The sequence below is a fragment of the Grampus griseus genome (assembly GCF_964374135.1).
Source record: "Grampus griseus genome assembly, chromosome: 7".
Lineage (NCBI taxonomy): Eukaryota > Metazoa > Chordata > Mammalia > Artiodactyla > Delphinidae > Grampus > Grampus griseus.
This window is the reverse complement of record NC_139001.1, coordinates 64,612,093-64,635,259: the sequence shown is the minus strand read 5'-3', so window position 1 is coordinate 64,635,259 and position 23,167 is coordinate 64,612,093. Positions and strand designations below refer to the sequence as shown.

Genomic DNA, 23,167 nt, shown 5'->3' with positions numbered 1-23,167 from the left:
TGGCTCCATTCTGTTAAATATCCTTTATCATTGACTTAGATAACACATATATTGCCTTGTGAAGAGAACAACTATGCTTGATGGCACAAGCGAGCTGGAATAATGGAATGGAATCATTGCCATTCGCTTAGGCATAAACTAAACAATTATAGGAGAATGTGATGTGGCTTGTCAGTAATATATGCAAAAAAGACAGATTTTAATGGACGATAGTTATATGATTCAACAATGTCCTATTGCTGCAGAAAACCCTGTGAGCACTTTTTGATATTCAATATAAAATATCCAAACCAAAGCTTTCTATTTTCTATTCACCTGTCTTCCAGATTAGTAATCTTGTCTTTTGGTATCTCCCATTTGCTATTAAACTATCCCTTGAGTTCTTAATGTCTGATATTGTATTTTTCAATACTGGAATGTCCATTTCATTATTATTTTGTAAGTTTAATTTTATTGTGAAATTCTCCATCTTTTATATACTTTTTATGTTATTTCTTGTATTTTCTTAAATATATAAATCATGATTATTTTGAAGTCCTTATCTGCTAATTCAAACATCTATACCATCTGCTTTTTCTCCCTTTTTTTTTTTTTACTTGTAACTAGCAACAGTGTTCTGTCTCCTTGCGTGCCAGGTATTTTGTTTTAATTGAAAGTCAAGCATTGTGTTTCCAAAAAGCAAAGGTGGAAAAGCTCCAGATGATATACTTTCATCAGAGAGGTTCAGCCTGTCCTCTGCTAGGCAGATAGAGTAGAGGGGGTAGTGGGGCTGACCACTTTAAGTTTTCTTTGAGAATCTGTCAGATTGTATCTCTGCTCTACTTTTCAGAGGTCTTCAGCTTGGATATATAGCCTCACACCCCATGAAGCTGCCGAATTTGGCAAATGTCTTGAGGGGGAGACTGGCTATGGCTGAGTCTACTCAAGTCACCACTTTTATCACTCCAAGCCTGATCAGGTCCCCAACTTTGCTGTTTCACCTCTCTCCCACCTTCTAGGGGCTGAAACAGGATCCTCACTCAGCCTCCAGCTCAGCCCACACTATCAAGCACCACTAGGAACAAAGTTATCTCAGATTATTTTAGAGTCAATTTCCCTTTCCTTTGAGGACTTTCAGCTGTCACCTGTCCTCCCAGTAGACCTTTGTCTCCTAAGTATTATGAAAATGCAGGCTATTCCACTTTAATTCTCTGTGTTTGGGCTTATATGACTGTAGCCTGCTTTGCTGTGAAATTTTGAAACTTAGCAAATATCTTGGGGAGAAAAACGAATTTGAGGTCCTGCTACTCTCCAATTTTGTTACTCCAGTCCCATGTAACTGCCAAAACTGTCCCCCGGCAGCAGTTCTCTTCCTGAGTTGAGCCTGGATTCTCAGCCTCTATCTGCATCCGGAAATGAAAAATAACCTCCAGGGACAGCTTCAGATTCTTAGCTCTTAGTCTTGCATTTCCTGAATTGTGCTCTCTCTGGTGCTTATTGTTTGGCTGATCCTTGATACCTTACATATATTACTTTTGTAACTGATTCAGTTTTTCTAATTTTTCTCAGTGGGATCATTGGCCTGATGCTAATGACTCCATCTCACTAAAAGCAACAGTCTTATGTAGGTTCCAATTGAGTACAATACAGGCTTTAATAGGTAGAGGTATCTAGGCTCTGTGAAGATAAAGTATGTTTATGGATTGGATAGGGAACAAAATTTTCCACTTAAATTTTCTAAGATTTTTGATAGAAGGAATAACCTTCTGGATCTTTCTACCTATTTAGCTAGCTGTCATCCATCTACCCATTCATCCATCCATCTATCCACTCCTCCATCCATCTTTCTTTCAGAGTAATTTCATAGCAATTAGTTAGATTGTTACAAAATGAAGAATGAAAATCAGTGTCTGAAACAACTGAAATAACAAATGGTAAGAATCTAGGTGCTGACATTTTCATTGTCTTCATGACTAAAATGAATAAACCAAATTGTATGATAGCTAGCTAATTCTATAACTGAAAAACTTTGCTTGATCTTACGTTAGTTAATTTATGCATACTACCTCAGATCTAACATTTATTGCTCTTAATCCATTACCACCTATTTTATAATGTTTCAACAAGGATTCTTTTCCTATCCATTTTTTTTTTCTTTTAACAATGCATAGGGCTTCCCTGGTGGTGCAGTGGTTGAGAGTCCGCCTGCCGATGCAGGGGACACGGGTTCGTGCCCCGGTCCAGGAAGATCCCACATGCCGCGGAGCGGCTGAGCCCGTGAGCCATGGCCGCTGAGCCTCTGCGTCCAGAGCCTGTGCTCTGCAATGGGAAAGGCCACAACAGTGAGAGGCCCGCGTAACGCAAAAAATAACCAACAACAACAATGCATAATCATTGAGTTTTGGGATGATTATAAACATTAGAAAATATGAAAAAATAATTTTATTTATGTATGTATTTAAATCAAATATATTTCTTTCCTGAAAGGGCAGAAAACAGAAAGTTTGAAGAAAGGTTATCTTGAATGAAACTTAGAGAAGCAAGTGAAGAAACCTATCACTACAATGGAAGGAGAAGGCAGGCAGTTTTAAGTAAGAAGAGAAAATAAGAAAGCTACAAGTCATATTCTTGAGTAATTATCAATATTTTGAAAGACTAAAACCATGATAAGCATCATTAGCACCTATATGCAAATACCAGATTAAATTTAACTATATTTACATTGTGGGTCGATCTCCTCATGACTTAAATCGAACTATTGTGATCTTAGATCAGCCTAATGTCATTTTCTTATCCATATAGCAGGATAAAGTCATAATAATAATTATTATTATTTTAAAATAAATATTTTGTCCTAGATTTAGACTTTCATGAGTATTACCTATATATTATGACATTTAATCCTCACAACCACCATTTAAAGTAGGTAAACTTAGTCCTGTTTAGTTATAGAGAAGTAAAATGAAGCATAGACAACATATGAAATTTGCCAGGTCATAGGGTTTAGTTAGTGTCAAAGCTGTGTTAAAATCCTGTGATCTAAAACAACACCGTCCTATAGAATTTTCTGCAATAATGGAAATGTTCTATCACTGCACTGTCTAATACCTAGCCACCAGGCACATATAGAAATTGAGTACTTGAAATGTGCCTTGTACAACTGAAGAAATGAACTCTTAATTTTATTTAATTTAATCAAGTAAAATTTAAGTGGTCACATGTGTCTAGTAGCTACCACACTGGACAGCACAACTCTAAACTAATTAGATTATATTGGCTGCTGGCCCTGAAAAATCTTGTGAAGTGTACAAGAACACTATTTTAGGAGCTTTTTCTTAATCAGCTGGAACATCACTCCTTGACCTACTTTTAATAGAAATCAATATTGTATATGGAAAAAAATGTAATGTATATACTGGTCTTTATTAGTAAATAATATGGTAAATAGCTTACTTGTAAGCATTTGTATGAAATAAACAGTATGTAAGTCAGGTGCTCTCTTTAAGTCAAAGGGCAATTTTCTCTTTCTTTATTTGGGCTTGCTGTGAGGGCATTAGTATACATACTTAAGCCCACATGAGGAAAATAATAGAAGAGAGGAAAGATAGGGGAAGCTGGTTGTTTTATATTTACTTAGAATGTATTAGATGTTGGCATTATGGAGCTAAATGGCGAGCTCTCCTACTTCCTTCCGGGTCAGGTCTGCAGGGTGTGCTGAATAAGCAGGGTGGCAGCAAAGGACACTTAATATGATTCTTTCAGGAGCATGTGAGGTGACTCCCGTCCCTTGCCTGCTGTTCCTCCTGCCAAGTGATTTTAAGCTAATATTAATGGGCAGGAATCACACAGTAGGTATGCCCTTTATTCTCTCTAGAATGCCTTATCACTCCTTCCTCCTTCACTTTTTGTCCAAAAGAGCACTTTCTTTACTTATATAAACATCACAATAGTGTTTTGCTTTATATGTGAAGTCTCAAAAAGCAAACTAATATTTTCCATGCCTAAGAACATTCTGTAAATAAAAACAGCGTTTCCACTTCCTGAGAACCCAAATTCCACCAGAATAAATTGGAACATTCTCTCTGTGCTTTATTTTCAGATTCTTGACTCTTAAAGATTGAAATTATTAAAACAAATGCAAGTAATTAAAGAGCTTTCATTCCTCTTTTTCCTCATCAGTGCTGGTTATATTTTAGGCTTTGTTCAGAAGGTCAGAGTTGGCTCGATGGTCATAGCTGTGGAAGGGAGTTTGATTGACTGCACATGTGCTAATACTATGCATACATTATTGAGGGCACTACGAGGCAGAGTGCCCTCAGAGAACACTTCTGAAAAGAGTAGTTGACTCAGGCCCCACCTATACAGAGCTCAGTTCCTAAAAATAGGTGCTAAGTTGCATCCTTTAGATGCAGGGCTGAAATAAATTCAGCCGTCCCATCTACTCTCTTGATAGACCCTTCAGTGGAGCTGGCCTCCACTCCACCGACTGCTTTCAGGGGACTGGGAAATTTTCTGTACCAAGGAGGAAACTAGTCTGTGAAGAACTGTAAAGATATATGACATTTCCACGAACTTGGGGTTAAGTCTAAATATTACAAAAGGTATGTGTTATATAGTCATTGATACTCTACTTCCAGAGTTGTGATATGTTCTTGCTGATTGCTTAAGATCAATGAAGACCACAGGTCAAATTGTAATTGTCATCACAGCAAATATTCAATTGGATTTTGTAGAATTGTTAGCATTTTTTATTTTTAGTATTGAAGAGATATGAACCAAACTTGATAAACAGACATCAATGAAAATTATACTTCAATTTATAGCTAAAAGGGAAAACTGACAAAATTAGTTTATCTTTTATGAGCATAAATTGATAATGTACACAATGAATATGTTTGAAACTCTAATCTATATTTCCTTTTTTTTTTTTAACTATACTTCTTAAAATTTGCTGAGGGAAAGAAAAAGTTGAAAATATGCTCAACTGTTGCAGCTTGCTCAGAGAAATGTATAAAATGTATTCTTTCTCCAGCCTTAGTTTGATTTTGTGCTTCTTGCCCCAGCCAGTCTCATCTCCTCTGGGAGTATTACTGGAATAAGGATTAAAGAATCAGGTTCTTACATGTTTTGCAGAATTAAGAAAAGCACTGCCGGTTGGATCTGCCGGGCCTAATTATAGTAACTACAAACTTAAAGAGAGAAGCCTGAGATTTTACTTTTAAAATAACATGGCCTGTATACTGTTTCAAATGAATTTATTCTATCTTCAGTTGCCTATGAACACCTTAATTTGGTCCTGTTGTGCCTTAAATGTCTAGATGTTAGAGACTGAAGTGATTTGGAAGAGGCATTATAACAGAATCTCTTACGACACCAACTAAAAGCAAGGACACTTTAAGATTACATAATACAGGGTTTAAATTTAGCCAGCTGGTGCTGAACTGAAAGATGTTTTATTTTTACCAGAACTCTATTTGGTCACTGAGGAGCTGGAGTTTGTTTGAATTATTTAAAAATTTTATGTGCAGGGTGCCAAAGGACGAGTAAAATATTTACCTCAGCTACATTCAGAGCCCTGAATTTTAATATGAGCACCAGTTTTGAGTTTTAGAAGCTATTACCATTGAGTGGCAAAAATATTGGCTAAAAAAATGGGAAAGTGTTGAATTCTGTGCTTAAATATTTCTCTACCTCTCTGCCTAATCTTTGAATCTTTTACCTTTTTTACTGTTAACATGTAAATGAACAGCTAGATCCATTTTTTAAAGTCATTCAGCATTTCAGATGCCTACAATGTGGCAAAGTGCCAGCTGTTTGGGGAAAATGTAGTCTGGAGTTTGGAGTAAATATTTCTGCATGCAGTGTTGTGCATCTTTTAGATACAACTTCCCTCAACCACCTGAAAAATAAAAGTAGATATTCTAATGATCACAGAGAGCTTTACTTCAGAAAATGTCAGGCGGGCCTCAAGTCTTCAGTGATTACAAAGGAAGAGAGGGTTGGTTGTCTTTCCTCAAGTTTACTTTTGGGTAAAAAACTCCACAAAGTTCATAGATAGTTTACTATTGTTTACCATTGGTAGCTGTCTACTATTCAGCCACTTCCAGTATTTTGCCTCTCACTTACATTTACCACAATTGAAAAACTTCTGCATATCAGTATTCGTTTTATTCGTTTGGTAAAATATTACTTATGATGAGACAATTTGGGGTTGGGCCCCCATGGTAACCTTGGAACTGGAAACTGATACTTCCTCTCTTCTCTCTCTCTCATGCATACACATAAGTCTGGGCAGTAAGAGACCATTTTGTAACGCTTGTTTGTTAGCTTGGAGTCACCTCTAGATTCAGTAATTTACAGACTAGGCCAGAAACTTAATCAGTACTTGGCAGTGTAATTCCCAGATTTCTGATTGAACAATATGTGAGGGATAGAACTTAAATGACATTATGTTGTCCTTTTTATTTGCTTCCCACCCCCTCTTTTAAAAGCGTTCAAGTTACACTTTGAAATTTAATTAAATTGTAATTTTTTTTTCCCTGCTACTGAGACAAACCCTTGCTCATTCAAATTATAGGTTCATCCTTTGCAGAATGTGGGTAACATCAGACTTTTCTGATTCAGGAATAACTTTTTTTAGAACACTGATTGATTCAATATAAGTACATGGTTTTTATGTGACTGCATGATATGTTGTATTGTTGTTGTTTTTTCCCTGACACCAAATGCATGGTATTTTCTGACACCAACCAATTCTCCAATTCTCTGACACCAGCGGGGTGTACAACAATTCAGTTCCATTCTCACATTAACTTCCAGAGTTAGAGCAGAACCCACCGATTGCCCGCACTTCAGACACTAACTCAGGAACGGCCAAGTGGAAGAGATTCATAGAGTAATGGGCAGGGGGGGCACAGAGCTTCCATGCACTCTCTGGGCTCACCACTCGCCAACATGTTCACCAACCGGAAGCTCACTAAATCCTGTTGTTTAGAATTTTTATTGAGGTTTCATGATGTGGGATGATTGGCTGAATCATTGGCCATCGTTAAGTAGGTTCAATCTCTAACCCCTCTCCCCATTTCCAAGGTGGGAAGTGGGGCTGAATATTCAGACTCTAATCGCTTGGGTGTTTTTTCTGGCAACCAGGCCCCATCCTGAAGCTATCTCTATTTCTCCCCCCACCCCACATAAGGCCAGGAATTAGCTCATTCGCTAGCATACCAAAGACAACATCACTCAGGAGTTTTGAAGGGTTTTAGGAGCTCTGTGCCAGGAACCAGGGACAAAACCCAAATACTTATTGTATTATATCACATATATCCACAATGTTACTTCTCCGTCTATGAAACGCTACCTATAAACTCCAGAGTAAAAGTTTCATCCAATTTATTTTCCTAATCATTGGAATCCTTCTTTTGCAAATTTAACTAAGCTGAGTACTTCTCCATTTGTACAATATAATCAGGAAAAGCACAACGAACAATGATAATCAGCCAGTGTAAAGAATAAAGGTTTTTTTTTTCTTAAGAATTGAGAATCAGCAAATTCAATGAGTTATTTGTATCAGTTTGGAGACAAGAAATGAGAGTATTGCTATATTTAATGACTCTTGGGACTTTGTGGGCATACATGATGGCATAAAAATAATCTGGCAGTGAGCAGTGCAATAGGTAATCCAAATTCCTGGTAGAGTGGCTGTACTTCTTAAAATATCACAAAGGATAAAAGGAATTTATTACATAGATAACACAAAGAACCTCAGTGACTATTTGATTTAACACCTTTAAGTTCTAGATAAGAAGACTGAGCCACAGAACATTAACTAGTAACTTACAAGATTTAGACAGAGAGAACTAGAAACCAACTCTCTTGACTTATATTTCAGTGCTATATGTCATTCTGCAAAGCTTTGTGCCGTATCACCCCAACCTTGCTCCACCCCCATGACTTGGAACACATTTAGAGGTAAACCTTCATAAAGCCTTTTTTCTTCCAGGTTTTTATTGCTTTTTATTTTGCATTTCCTGTTTCTCTTTAATTTAGGATAAATTATGGAAAAGGAGAACTGATCCAGATATTCATTTAAAACTCAAAAAAATGGTGATTGGTTTATTTTTTAACTTGACTAAGCGTTTAAGTTTGCTCATCTTCTGTGCTAGATGAGCTGTTTCTGCCCCCACCCCCAGCGCAGACCCCCACCATCACCTTGTCATTGGAGACATCATTTTTCACTGCTCTTTTTGGCAGACCTTCAAGTAGGTTTTAGTCTTCTACCTTTTTCTAATTGTATGCGGGATATATCTCCTGTTGCCCGGCGAGGTGAATGCTTTAGGTATGTCTGACTGTTCAAAAGTAAATAATGGCCAAATTGCTCCAGGCACACATACGACTTAAAATAAATATAATACTGAAAGAATTTATTTTAGGAAATTTTTGTTGGTCAAAGATCCAATAACACATTCCCCCCAAATCTGAATATATCAGCATGTGTGTTTCTAAATGCATTAACTTGGTAGTTATCAACATAGAAAAGCTAAAAAGAAAAAATTGTACCACCATTAATTTTTCTAAATAAATTTATTTATTTATTATTTTTATTTATTTATTTTTGGCTGCGTTGGGTCTTCGTTGCTGCACACGGGCTTTCCCTAGTTGTGGCGAGCGGGGGCTACTCTTCGTTGCGGTGGCTTCTCTTGTCGCAGAGCATGAGCTCTAGGCACGCGGGCTCAGTAGTTGTGGCTCGTGGGCTCTGAGCGCAGGCTCAATAGTTGTGACGCACGGGCCTAGTTGCTCCACGGCATGTGGGATCTTCCCGGACCAGGGCTCGAACCGTGTCCCCTGCATTGGCAGGCGGATTCTTAACCACTGCACCACCAAGGAAGCCTTCACCATTAATTTTAAAAGCAAAGTCCAGCATTATAAATGATTTCAAAACATGTCAATGGTTTTCATGTTAAGTTTCATAAATATGAACTGAATAGAAAATAATGTTCAAATAATAATTTTATTTTATTTTTTAATTCATAGGAAGTTAATTGCATTGAAATAAGATGTAGGCAGAACTCACATTATAAAGTGGCTAGGTTTGTTTAAACTATGTATATTAAATTTTGATGAGTACAGTCATAGTTCCCCATTGAATTGCTTTAAAATTGAAGGGTGCTTTATCACTATCTCTGTTGTTGTTGATTATTTTATTTTTAGTCAGTACCATCATAATAAGAATTCAGTTTTATCTTATCTAACCACTAAGCCTTTTTGTCAAGTAATTAGACTCCATAAGTAACTATAGTAAATAAGTGCTCCAGGGAAACAGTGAAAAATCTTTTTTTAAAGCCAAGGATCACCTTTTAATTTATCTGTCTTATAAGTTAGAAGTTTTTCTTGTTGACACAAGGGTCCTATTGTCAAGTTGGAATATTCTGGGAAAGAGATAGAATAAAGTGAGTTTGGTCACATTATTTAAGGGTGGTCAATTCCAGCTACAAGCTTTGTTTAAAGTTCACTGTCTCTGCTTCTGTTGGATTTCGACCGATTCTCCTGAGTATTATATAGGGTAAAAGTCTGCTATTTGGCTACTAAGGTGAAGCCCAGCCCAGTTTCCAGTTGGAACACAGGGGCCAGAGCTAGAGGTGCCAAAGAAAGAGCGACGGGCAGCAGTCAGACGCTTGGTCAGCTCTTTCTGTCCTCTGTGCCATTCGAGGATGCTCAGAGTGGGAATAGAACCTCGTTACAGCCCTGACTTCTTTAGTAGAAACTATGCTAGCCCTCTGGGTCCCCGAGGACTCAAAAACATTTATTTTTAGGAATGTAACTGTATTACTGCATGTGTGCTTCAGTCACTGACTCATTCTGGAATGGGAATAATTTCAGCATTCATCATCCATTCATTCATCCAGAGCTGAACAATAACCTCAAGTTTAACTCTGTAAAATATCAGAGAAATGAAATTTGAAAGGAAGGCATATGTTTGTATTAAAGTTGCAATATTTTTTTCCCTACAAAGATCTAGTCCAGCTATTGCAATTGTCAGCTCAAAACTACGATTTATAGTTTCTAAGAGTCCACCCTTTAAATAGAAGCAACAAATTACTGCAAACTTCAATTTTCACTGCTTTTCATTTAATTCACCATTTCAGCCCCACTGGCCCCAGCTTCTCGACTATGTCATTATGTTATACTATAACCATCTCTTTCAATTTGTGCTCCATTATGCTCATATATACATATATGTGTGTATGTATGTGTCTGTGTTATGTGTATGTTATTTTCTATAAAGCACAGTGTTACCTATGCCTCCATATTGTTCTCCATTTCTTTCATATTTTAAAAGTCCATTTAGATGTTCAAAGAAAGATGAGTCTTCAAACAACATTCGATAACCATAATATCATCCATAATGACACCTCTTTTTACCTTTTGTGTAACATTGCGTTAAGAGCCTGACAGAGTTTTGTAAACATTTGTATTGAGAAAGTGCGAAGCTACATCTTTATAATAACGATGACAATAATGAACATTTTCTACAGGATTATTCTCCCATAGATAGCTATGTAAAAGGAGTTCCAGGAGGTGACATATAAAATTTCATTATTGATATCATTTTTGCATTTTGAAATTAGAAAGTTTTTTGAATACTTTTTGAAATTAGAAAGATTTCACAAATGATGTGCTATGTTCTCTCTCTCTCTCCCTTTCTCCTTCCTTCTTTTTTATTTCATTTCTAGTAAAGACCTCTGGAATATATTACTTAACTCTAGAGCTATCACTATCCTTAAGACGTATGAAGCGTCCTCAGTTTATCAGAATCACAGAAACATCATCTCCCAGGGCCAGAAGAAATTCCAAAGGAAACCCACATAACACTTTACTAGGAAACCAGAAAATGCTGTCAGGTAAACCCTTATTAGTTGAACACAGACTTTGCAGCCAGACTACCTGGGTTTGAATTCTAGCTCTGACACTTAACCAGCTGGTTGAATCTGGGCAAATTATTTAATCCATCTCTGTGCCTATTTCCTCATCTGAAAATCGAGATAATAATAAAATCTATCCCACAGGGTTGTTTTGAGGATTAAATAAATTCATATTTGTAAAATGACAAAAACAATAGGGCCTGGTACATAGTAAGTTCTACATAAGCTTTTGCTGTATTATCATTATTATTATTGTTCAATATATGAGACTAATACAATAACCTTTACATCTTCCCCAGAGAGCAAGATAAGAATATAAAGTACCAAGTTATCCTAGATGCTGAACATTCAAAATAACAGCACACTAAATGAGAACCGTTTGAGAGAAAATTATCTACCTGATTTAATAGGTTGTTCTCTTGTTAAAGGCATCCTTCCCTTTCAGAGGTTCACTCTTGAGCTCAAATTAAATTTCTGTCCTCTCTGGAGTTGTAGAAAGCTATTAAATACCCTTTTTCTATTATAATCTTTCCAACACTTGAAACTAAGAACTTTTCGGTTATCCTTACTGATGTCAGCATCACATTACTTCAAGAAAGTGAACTCTTCAACCACTTCAACCATAATGACTCTGTCTCCTTTCTGATGGAGCTGCTCAGAGCCATACAATGGACCTTGTCATTACTTTGAGTTAGTTCTTGGACTCTCAGAATACTCTTTTAGATCACAGTTTTCTTTCTTTTCAACTACAACTGGTCTTGACCCACAGCGTAGTCTTCCCATCCTCAACACATCCTGCCCCTCAGCTCTCTGCCTCTTTTGCCTCATCTCTCTGTATTTTGGATCCACTCACAGTGTCTGAGTAAAGATGGAAGGAGGACTCTTGCTGGGGAGGGAGGCACTGAAAGATGGGGCTGTGGGTGCCAGACTGTTTATCAGGAGAATCTAAAGCAGAAAAGGCAAAGAAGAATCCAATAATGGAAGAGAAAGCAAAAGCTTATGAGCCAGTGAAATGGTACAATGCATCAGGTTTGACGGATGAAGCTAAGCGGGAAAATAAATCACAAGGTCAGAAGTAAGGAGAGCTAGGAACACGACAGGATGGAGCCTAGGATGGACTAGGGCACCCATTTCAACCAAGGCCAAGAACAGTTCAGAAGTGTTGGTGGCCTGGTGTTAAGGGCTCCTGACTCCAGGCTTCAGGGATGGGTCTAAAGCTTAAAGGAACCATGAGACATCCAATGCCCACTCCGCCTGGGCCCCATTGTCAGCTGCAAGAGAAGAGCTTTCACTGACCTCCCATCTCATTTGTCCCCACGTTCTTGAGCTAAATCTACCTCATCAAAAGCCAGTTCAGGGCTTCCCTGGTGGCACAGTGGTTGAGAGTCTGCCTGCCGATTCAGGGGACACGGGTTCGTGCCCCAGTCCGGGAAGATCCCACATGCCGCGGAGCGGCTGGGCCCTTGAGCCATGGCCGCTGAGCCTGTGCGTCCGGAGCCTGTGCTCCGCAACGGGAGAGGCCACAGCAGTGAGAGGCCCCCATACTGCAAAAAAATAATAATAATAAAAAATTAAAATAAATTAAAAAATAAAATAAAAATGCTAACCATAAAAAAAAAAAAAGCCAGTTCAACATTTTCCTCATAATCTGATATATTTGCTCCCATTCCCAGGCTGCCTAGGTGTATATATTTTTATATATATATTTAAATATGTATATTTAAAGGTCTGTTGTTTTGCATATATGCTAATACCCAACAATCATTTTGTTCACTTTTAATTGACTGCATATCACATTCACCATTATTCCTGACAATCCCAGATGTTCTCTATTCTAATATACCACTGGAAAAGTTGAAAATGGAAATAAATTTGTGGGTAATATGTTTTTTAAAAAGCCACGTTGAATTTTAAAAGGTTTGTCAAGGTTAAGGTTAAGACTTAGTTACTAGACATATACATTGATGTAATATGGATGAAGCTGAGAACTGATGGAGTGTGTGTGGTAAGGCAGAAACAGAAGACTGGGGATGGAGCCCTGAAAAACATACATGATTGGGTGTCAAGAATTGTGTGTTTGTGTGTGTGTGTGTGTGTGTGTGTTTCAGGAGACATAGATAGATGAGTGTTACTTTTTCCTGGTCTAAGCTACTCACCAACTCCACACTCGGTTTTGAGAGTTTATAAAGAACAATGCAGAGAATGCTGCAAAGCCTCAGCATTTTTAATTCCTCCTTCTGAGATATTTCTTATAATGGCAAGTGTTAGGCTCCATGAGTTTTATGACATTTTCCTCAGGCCCCGCACTGCTGGTGAATGGGACCTGGGGCTTTCTGTCACATCTGCTTTCCTTTGCAGACTTTCAACTCAGAGCTGCACTGGGACACTCTGAAAACTTACTGAGGTCTTCCTCCTAGATCTCATAAAACAAATAGGATACTACTTGTGATTAAATGGTCCTCCAAAGAAAAGTGTGTGTGTGTGTGTGTGTGTGTGTGTGTGTGTATTAGTGTTTCCATGTTCTAGCCGTAGTCCTGTACTTGCCCACTGGCCTGGGGAAGCTAGTTATTTTTTCTGGGCCAAACTGTGATAGAGATATGAATGTATCTGAAATTTTTTAGCTATAACACTTTTCTAATTTCTTTCTGCAAATATGTAATAACAGGAGAATTTCTGGCAGAAATTAAACTGGGCAAAAAGCCCAAAGTTGACTAGTTTCACTTTCCAAACACACATTTTTGTGCAGTTCTAATTTTCACCTGCTCATGTGGTGTCCCGCTGAGCATTTTGGGGGATGAGCTGGATTTCATTGTGGCAGACTCACAGGTTCACAGGCAAGAAGTTTATTTTTGCTCCCTCCAGGAAGCTCTAATCCCAAATTTCACATTGCTGCTCTGCTTAAATAACTTCTGTTACAGAATTTGGAACTTGTTTTCTACTCTTTAAAAAGAAGTACGAGAGAGAAATTAAAATCTGTCAACAGGAACCATGAAAAGATGGGCGTTGAATTTTGCAGTATTTTTGCAAGGCAGTTTCATTCAATAAATGCTTATTGGGCATACACTGTGTACAAGTCATGAGGTTATATGTTAAATAGCTGTGAAGTTGGCCATATTCATTTCTACTGTTGGTTTGCTTCTTGGCAATCTAGGAATTTTAGGTAATAATAAAAATTGAATAACCAGTTCTGCAAAAATGTTAGGAAAGTCTCTGGCACTCATTGTTAGGGAAAACACAAGCATGTCATGCTTAGAGGTGCATTATATTTCTTCTACCTCCACATAAGGGCCCACAAGGAGCATTTCTGGCCACTGTGTGATGGCCAGCCTTGCATATTCACAATGTGGGTGTTGCCATTTTGTAAACTGATGAAACTAAGAGATTCTTCGACTGAAATCATGGTGGACACGGTTATGCAGGCTACTAGAAGATTCAAGAGATGGAGACTATGCTGAGTTCCTGGCTAGTGGTTGATAACCTGTAGTTGTAGTTAGGTGTCTAAATTTTTAAAATAATCTTTAAAAACAAACAAGGAGATGCTTAACTTTAGAGTCTGATTTCCCTTTTAGGTAAGTTGTCCTAAAACAGTAGGAGGTCACACTAAAATGAAGTGATTTGTCCATCTGCCTAAGGCTTTTGGTACCTAAAGGGAGTAGTCTTGGAAAGTGATTCTATTTTAAAGCTGTGAAAGCCTAGCTTCATATGGAATTTTACAAAGAAGCCCAATATATAGTTTTAATTGCTTCTTACATTTCACTCCCCACAACTTTCCTCTTCTCACCTTCCACTACACTTGAGTTTAAATACCATTGGTCTAGGAAAATTTTGTTTGCAAGTTTTAATTAAATTCTCTGTTGTTCACAGATGTTCCTGTCTTAATGTGCATGGAAAAGAGCAAGTTTCAATCTGAATAACATTTAAAGACTGATTTTTACACTACACCCTCTAAAAACAGGAGTGAAATAAGCAGCATAAACTCAGTTCCTCCACTTACGGGGCACTTACAGGATTAGGTTTTGAATCTAAGGGAAAAGAAACAAATGCCAATGCCAAATTTTTTAAGATAAGTAACTATAAATAAATTAAGGGATGATGAGACTAACTATGTATCCCATGTGTATCTTAAGCAGGGAAGACTATTAAATTACTTCCACTCTTTGGACAGTTCTTAGGACCAGCATATCATTAGGAAACTGACATCATCTCTTTCTTTTGAAATTACAGTCTGTGTTGCTATGCAGAGGATATTTAGGTCATGTTAATGGTGACAGGGAGAGTAACCCAGCACCTGGCTGATTCAAAGTTTTGATATATTAAAATCATTATAGCTTTAATTTATAAACATCCTTGTACAAAATTTAAAAGACTTAAATTCAAAATGTATACAACACTATCTAGTGTTCCCTGCAATTACGGGGGACAATAATCAGAAAGGAGTTGTGACAGTACAAACATTTGACAAGTGTTGATTACCTTTCATTTTAGAGCATGTTAGAAGAACCAGAGCTTTGGTAAGAAAAACAGATTCTTACCATTTTTGCTTAACATTCACAGTTTTATCTTCCTACCCAGGAAACATTTAAATGATTGAAGATCACATCGTTTGCCCAGTGTTTATTTCTTTAGGTAGAATTTTTCTAAGTACATCACTGCTCTGAAAGAGTGAATTTACTTCCAAAGGCGTCTTTTATTCGCAAGCAAAATGTTGCATTATTTAAGCATTTTCACTTTTCTCCTTGATTGCTCAGCTTTTCCAAATAATGTTCAGTAAAGAAAGTATATGGAATTCGTGTGCTTTCCTTTCTTTGATCAAGTCTATCAGCCATTAAGTTCAAAAGAAAACCATAGCAAAGTATGCTGTTATTTGTGGACTTAGGCAGAGAAAGCATTGTAAACAAAGACTTACTTAAGGTCATTGAAAAGAGTTTGTGTAAATTTGAAGACCGAATTTCTCTAAGACAAAAGGTGGACTGAATTAAATGCATTTTATTATTCAAAGGAAAAGAATGATTAGTAAGAGAGAAGCTGGCACAGCATTAATTGTCTAAGTCATTGAGAGTCAGAGTTTAGTGATTTGCTTTCTTTTAATATCCTTTGTCAGAATAAATCTCAGATGCTAACCTTAATGGAGAGGTGAAAGTCGGAAAGAGGATGAAGAATTGAGGAATTCCTAAAAATGGATCTGGAAACGTCTGGCTTTTCCAGACTGCAGCTAGCATAGAACTTATTTAAGGTAATAGTAACTAAGTAACTTTCCTACCCTGCCCACGCTCAAACAATTTAAAGGTAGGCATGCTGGGAAGATGTTTTTCAAAGCTGCAAATTATTAAATGTTCATCTGCATTTTATTACTGTTGCTTATTTTTGATCTGTTGAGTGACGACAGCATACTTGGAACTAAACGAAACAGTTCAGTACACATGAACTAACTTCGTATGGATTTTTTTAAAAGCCTATGAGAAGCAAAAGTCGATTATTTTAGGGAAAGACAAATTCTAAACTGGTAATCAGTAGGAATAAAAAAAGAGTATATTAGGAAATAATGAGTGAGAAAAAGAAGTTATATCAAAGAGGTAACAACTTAGGGAGAGGTGAATAATGTAGAATGATACCAACTTTGAAGATTTTCTAGAACAGAGACTTTAGGAAAAAAGGGATGGAAATCAATTTAAACAGAAGGAATACACAGATTAAATAGAAAGAATACCTATATTCAAACTAACCAAATATTAAAACACCTCTTCCTTTAGCTGTTATCAAACACCTAAATAAGGTTCTTAGTAGGGGTACAGAGGTGCCTAGCAATGCAGAGGTACTTAGTAGAGCAACCGTGGAATGGATCATAAGTGAGGGATCCAGGATCCTTCTCTTCTTTGCCTTTGGTGGGTGGTGACAAGGGCAGCAGAGACTTAGGGAGCGGCCCAGTCATCCCCGCCTGACCGGTTCAGGCCAGGGTTCATTGTGCCAAGCCCACTGTTCAGAGACCCTATAGGAAAATGAAAAATGTGAATAACTTTGAGTCATGGTGTCATGATTTTACCTAAAAAACAGAGAGCAGGGGAAAACATGAGGAACCATCGCAGGGAGAAAAGGAGCAGATCTGTCCCTATAGTGGGCCATACTAGGGTGATTTTCATGAACTTTACATTTTCAGGGGACTGCCCTCTTCTTTGCTGGTGAAAAATTAGTAGCTCATTGGCTAGTGCCAAAAACACAGATAGACTAACACTTTGATATTATATACATTGACATTCTTCTCTTTTACATATATTTTCTCCATTCCTATGGCCATATGAGCAGGACTGTGCCAACTTCCTTGCCCTAATCTCTTACTGTAATTATCTATTCTTTCACAATCTATTGCATTCTCCTTGTTTCAAGCAACATGGTAGATACTTGGCTTATAAAGAGGAATGGAATATCATTACAGCCTTTAGATTCATATGGACCAGAGTCAAGTCCTATCCTTTCTACTTACTAGCTTTGAGATTTGGGAAAATTTCATAACTTTTATTATCTCAGACTTGTATCATGTCAGATTATCTGGAAAATAATATCTAGGATATATAATAACACCTAAGGTGACTGGAAGTTACTGAGCGTATATTATTTACTATGTGCAAGATACTATGTAAAACCCCTTACTTTAATAAGATCTCCTTCAGTCCTCACAGGCAATCAGATTCTGGTATCATTCTCATGTTATAGCTAAGAAGAAGGAGACTTCGAGAGGTTAAGAAATTTGCTTAAAGTCAAAAGTAAGTGTCAGAGATAGAATAAATATTGGGCTTTCTGGGTCCAGAGTAGATGGTCAATCCCCCTGTGGGTCTGCCTGCTGTGGGATGAAACCAAGACAGAACCCAGCGTAAAACAGGTTTCCTAAATGAACTTAACCCTGTGCTGGAGGAGCACGCATGTGGGTGGAAGGTGAGAGAAGAAGGGAAGACAGAGAGATTCAATGATACACTAAAAAGTAACAAGTAATACAGACAGAAGTGTAATTTTTAAATGTTGGGAAAGCACAGCAGAGGGAGCTACTCACTGCCTAGATTAAGTGGGGAAAAATCTGAAGAGAAATTGAGCCACTGTGAGGATACATGTGAGGGACTTTTCAACCCCATCAAATCTGATTGGTCTTGATCTATTCTAATTCAGTTTCATCTCAGTATAAATAAATGTGATTTTGGGGATGGGGTTGTGGAGTGTGTGCTACCAAGTTCCTCAGGATTCCCCACCTAAGGAGGACTCCATTTGGTATGTTTTCAGAAAAGGTAACTTCCTTAGCAGGGCCAGCCATCTGGGAAATTTTTTATTCCTAAATCAGCATGTCGAAATGGTGCAACCTGTTGTATTTCTGTTTTTAGAGATAAGGCCAGATTAACACGTAGAATACTGTATTTCTTGAGGATCTCTCTGGTGTTTTTCCTTTCCTCTCTTTTCAGGTAGAGCAGGACTAAATACAATGGTGAGTAATTTGTGCCCTGCCCTGAGCACTGTGCTTGGTCAACAGCAGATGAGTAGTAGATGTTTACTGAATGTATGCCTAAAGCCTTAAGAGGAGAATTTATCAGATACTCTTATTGTATACCTGGGATGCAGATTTAAACAAGAGGAAACTTTGATGGAAGCATGCCACCACCTCCCATGCCTTGAGGCAAAACAAATCAATAGAAATGAGAGCAGTGGACCTTGCTTCACATTTTCCTTCCCTTGTAGTAAAGTTTGTCTCTCTCCCTGCTGGCTTGGATCAATACCTAACCCCATCTCAAGTTTGATCTCTATAGTGACCAAAGAAATATAACTGAAAAATTTGCTTTGATTTTTAATTCTAAACTCAAGCTTATAAGGACAAAAAAGGATTCACTTAGAGACATAGAAATTCAACTTATTGGTTTCCCTTTGATTTATCCCTATATACACTGAAATAAAGGATTTGTGTGTAGATATTTAGGAAACAGAAAGGAGAATTCATACCCTTAATTTAAAATTTACTTTATAATGTTATATTTTAATGAAAAATACTTACATAAGAGACTGTGTAGAGTTAAATAGCCTTGTACTCAGAAATACCTGAACTTGGGGCTTCCCTGGTGGCACAGTGGTTGAGAGTCCGCCTACCAATGCAGGGGACGCGGGTTCGTGCCCCTGTCCGGGAGGATCCTACATGCCGCGGAGCGGCTGGGCCCGTGGGCCATGGCGTCCGGAGCCTGTGCTCCGCAACGGGAGAGGTCACAACAGTGAGAGGCCCGCGTACTGCAAAAAAAAAAAAGAAATACCTGAACTTAATTCCAAGCTGAGCCACTTACTATATGATTTTTACCTTTTTAAATGTTGCTTTCACCGCAGTAAACTGGAAATAATACCACCCATCAGATACAGTTGTTATAAGAATTAGATGTAAAATGTAGATGTGTAAAGAATACATGTAAAATGATTAATGCGTAATTGATACTCATTAACAGATGGTTATCATTGTTATAATGCAACATAAGTCTGATTGTGCTAGGGAAGTGTCTAACAAGAGACATATTGTAAAAATATGCATCATCTATAAGCATTTAATAGTTTTAATTTATTTGACTATTTCAAAGGAATTTAAGTCATTTTATTGAATTATTGATTTTTTAACTGGCCAATTCCTTAACTAAACTAAGCAATTAATTAATCTAATAGCAATATGATTGAATTTTCAAATATGCCCAAACCAGCAATATTAACCTACTAATGATTATTTAATCTCTGTCTAACTTCTGTACATTTATAACTGCTCTCGTAACAGAAGCACTTCTTGTGAGATAATAGGGGCTGCAGAAAACAGAAGACAAGTCTATATAAGAAAAACTTACTACAATTAGAAATGGCAGTTCTGTTACTCAAAGAGATTACTATCTAAATGGACATTTATGCTGAGTCTTATCTGTAAGCAGGTGGACATTTATTCTTTGGGGTGTAAAGAAATTCAAAGATGTTTCCATCACAGGGTAGTTTGTGTATATGAATCTGTGAGATTAGGGGGAGCTAGAACTGAAATATGCCTTAAGAAGAATTTACTGTGTAGTGATTTCTGACTTGGTCAGGTGTACGTGTATGTACAGTGGATGTTTGTATTATTTTCCTGTTGCTGTTGTAACAAATTACTGCAAACAATTTTAAGCACAAACAATTGGGCTTATAACAGCACAAATCCATTATATTATAGTTCTGGAGATCCAAAATCCAAAATGAGTTTTGCTGGGTCAAAATCAAGGTGTTGGCTGGGGCCCCACTCCTCCTAAAAGCTCTATGAGGGAGGTTGCCTGTTTCCTTCCTTGCCTTTTCCAGCTTTTAGAATCCACCTACATTCCTAGACTCATGGGACCTTTCCTCCACTTTCAAAGCCAGTAGTTTAGATTCTGCAATGCATCTCTCTCTCTCTCTCTCTCTCTCTTTCTTTTTCTTCCTCTCCCTCTTCTTCTCCCTCCCCCCTTCTCCTTCTCCTTCTTCTTTTTCTTCTTCTTCTTCTTCCCTCTCTCTCTCCTTCTGTCATTACCTCTCCTTTCTGATTCTGACTCTCCTGCCCCTCTTTCACTTATAAGAACCCTTGTGACTACATTGAACCCACCTGGACAATCCAGGATAAACTCCCCATCTCAAAATCCTTAACTTAATCACATCTGCAAAGTCCCTTTTGCCATGTAATGTAGCGTATTCACAAATTCTGGGAATAAGGGTGTGCACATCTTTGGAGGACCAATATTTGGTTTACCACATTGCTAAATCTTGTCGTTTTCCTCTGTCAGGCAACTGGATGTATAGGATCTCTTCCAGTACCCGGTGAATTAGGAGAATAGTGGTTATGGAAGATGTAGTAAGGCGGCAAGAACTAATCCTTTTTATTACCCTGAGAGATGATCTGTTTTTGTTAATGTATAAATCATGCTAATCAGATGAATGGATGGATTTTGGGGAAGGTGACAATAGTACACACAACACAATGCATTTTGGGGGAGTGGGACCATAGGGAAGTTAGTTTAAAAGATGGAATCTGATTCACTGGGTTCGTATGCTGGAGGGACGGCACAGTATAGCTTTCGTGCCATCATGGCATACACTTTACTCTTTGCCCTTCCTCTCCATGTTTTTTAAAAACAGTAAATTAATGGAATATTGTGCTATACACTTGCTCTTTCATTTTATTCTCCGTTTCTTGGCTTCATAATATTCAAATGAGGGTAAAATATATAAAACTCAAATTGATTACAAATTTGACTTGGCAGCAGCATTCTGAATGTTTAAAAGACATGAATTTTATTATTAGCTGAGGGATATGCAAATATTATAAATTATAGAAAATTTATTCATGCTAATGGCTCTGAGTCTATGGTATGTCCATCGGTATGATATGCTGTACACAAATCCGAGCTGGGGTATAGATCATATATTTAGATTTGATAGAATTTAGCTCGTCATTCTCCCAATTTAGTTCTCAATCAATTTTCTGAGTTCAAAGCAGTTGACTTCTTTATAATGCATCCAGATTATAATAGCAAGGCTATTGATATGTCACCAAAAGTACGCTTGCCTCCTTGAAGCTGGCATCTATATTTGCCTCAGCTTTGTGGGCTTCCATGTGACACCCCAGCGCATTCTCTGCCTGGCTTTTAGTTTGGACTAAATAAAGGCTTCTCAAATTGATTTTAGAAAATTTCCAAGAAAAAAATCATTAAATTCTCATTTTTCTGCTCGAGAGTTCAAATTACTATTGAACCTTACAATTTCTTTTGAGTCATACTTATACATCGGATTATCCAGGACTATTCGTTTATTGTATATATGTTATTGCACAGGCAATGAGTCAGTTAACAACAAAAAAGGCATCTTTTTGTTGTTTGAATTTCCCTTCATCTGTTTCCTTGAGCAAGTGATTGTTTGGGTTTGTCTTTTGGTTTCTGGACTCTTGGACTTCTTGAGATGTAGCATAGAATTGTACTTAAGTCACAGAACCTGGAGCCAGACTGTCTAGCTCCCCTTCCAGCTCTGAAACTCACCAGCCACATGATCTTGAGCAAGTTTTACAATCTTTTCTATGTCTCTGTTTCCTTATCTGTAAAATGGAGATTAAAAATAAATATAGTCTCTACCTCATAGGGTGGTTGAGACCATTAAAAAGACTAACTAGTCTGACACATAGAATGCACTTTATACATATTTGCTATTATTTTTTTACTTGTGAATCATTCTTTTAAGTCCTTTATCTGTCTTTTCAATAACGTTAGTTTTTTTTTCAACCAATATTCTTTACAGAAAATTAACACTTCAACCTCTTTATTATAATTGTCCCTTTTCCATTTTCCTTTGGCCGTATAAATTTTTTGAAAGATTTTTTCACTTTGAATTTTCATGCTTTGAAAGTCCAACTAAAATCATTTTATGAATTACTTATATCTCTCTAAGAATTGTTCATCATTTTAAAAAGCATTTAAGTCCTTATCTAATACTCCATGTGTAATATGCAGTGTGGTGAGGAACTCTGAATGTTTTCCTCAAAATCATTACCTACTTTTCCCAACATGATTTGTTGGTAATTCTGCTGTTTCCTCCCACTTTTGCATTGTTCCCTCTTCCACATAGTCACATGGCCAACTCCTTCATGTTTCAGTGCAAATGTTCCACTTCTCAGGATGCCTTCCAGACACCTAGCTCACTGACACACCCAGGTGGATTAGGTTCTCCCCCGTAGGCTCCCAACCCACCTGGTGCAAAACCATAAACTCCTTGGGCTATAATTGCCTGTTTCTCTTGCCAACTAGACTGAAATCTCTGGAGCATAGTGAATGTGTCTTATGCTTATTGTAGATAATCAATATTTATTTAATAATAATGAATAAGTATATTAAAATAAACCTTATTAATTATATAATTCAAATAATTTATTTTTGAAGTTTCATATGGCAAAGATGGAAGAAAGTTAGAGTCATCCACAGCGATTACAGTCCCATAAAATTCTTCTTCTTGTTACAGATGCTCTTTATGTTTCTGTACTATGCTAGTCAGCATGTAGAGTCACATCGTTGTTACAGCTTCATAGTGGGGCAGCATCTTCTATCTACAGAATAGCTCTCTATTTCATTTAACATATTTTGTCTTTAATGCTACTTTGCATGAAAGGAATATAGTCATGATAACTTCTCTTCATTTATTTTTGCCTCACAATTTCTTGACCAATATTTTCTTTTTAAATTTTGTGTCTTGCAGGTGGCATATGGTTGGATTTATTTGTCTTTGTCTTT

The 23,167-nt window shown here is 37.3% G+C and overlaps 1 protein-coding gene across 1 annotated transcript in view; it reads left to right on the top strand.

Moving 5' to 3' along the window:
- The first annotated feature begins 4,376 nt into the window (after positions 1-4,376).
- Positions 4,377-23,167, top strand: part of XIRP2 (xin actin binding repeat containing 2) — a 66,802-nt gene continuing 48,011 nt past the window's right edge. Inside the window, exon 1 of the mRNA XM_082659035.1 lies at positions 4,377-4,580. The gene's annotated coding sequence lies outside the window, so the exon portion shown is untranslated. The remainder of the gene's footprint in view (positions 4,581-23,167) is intronic.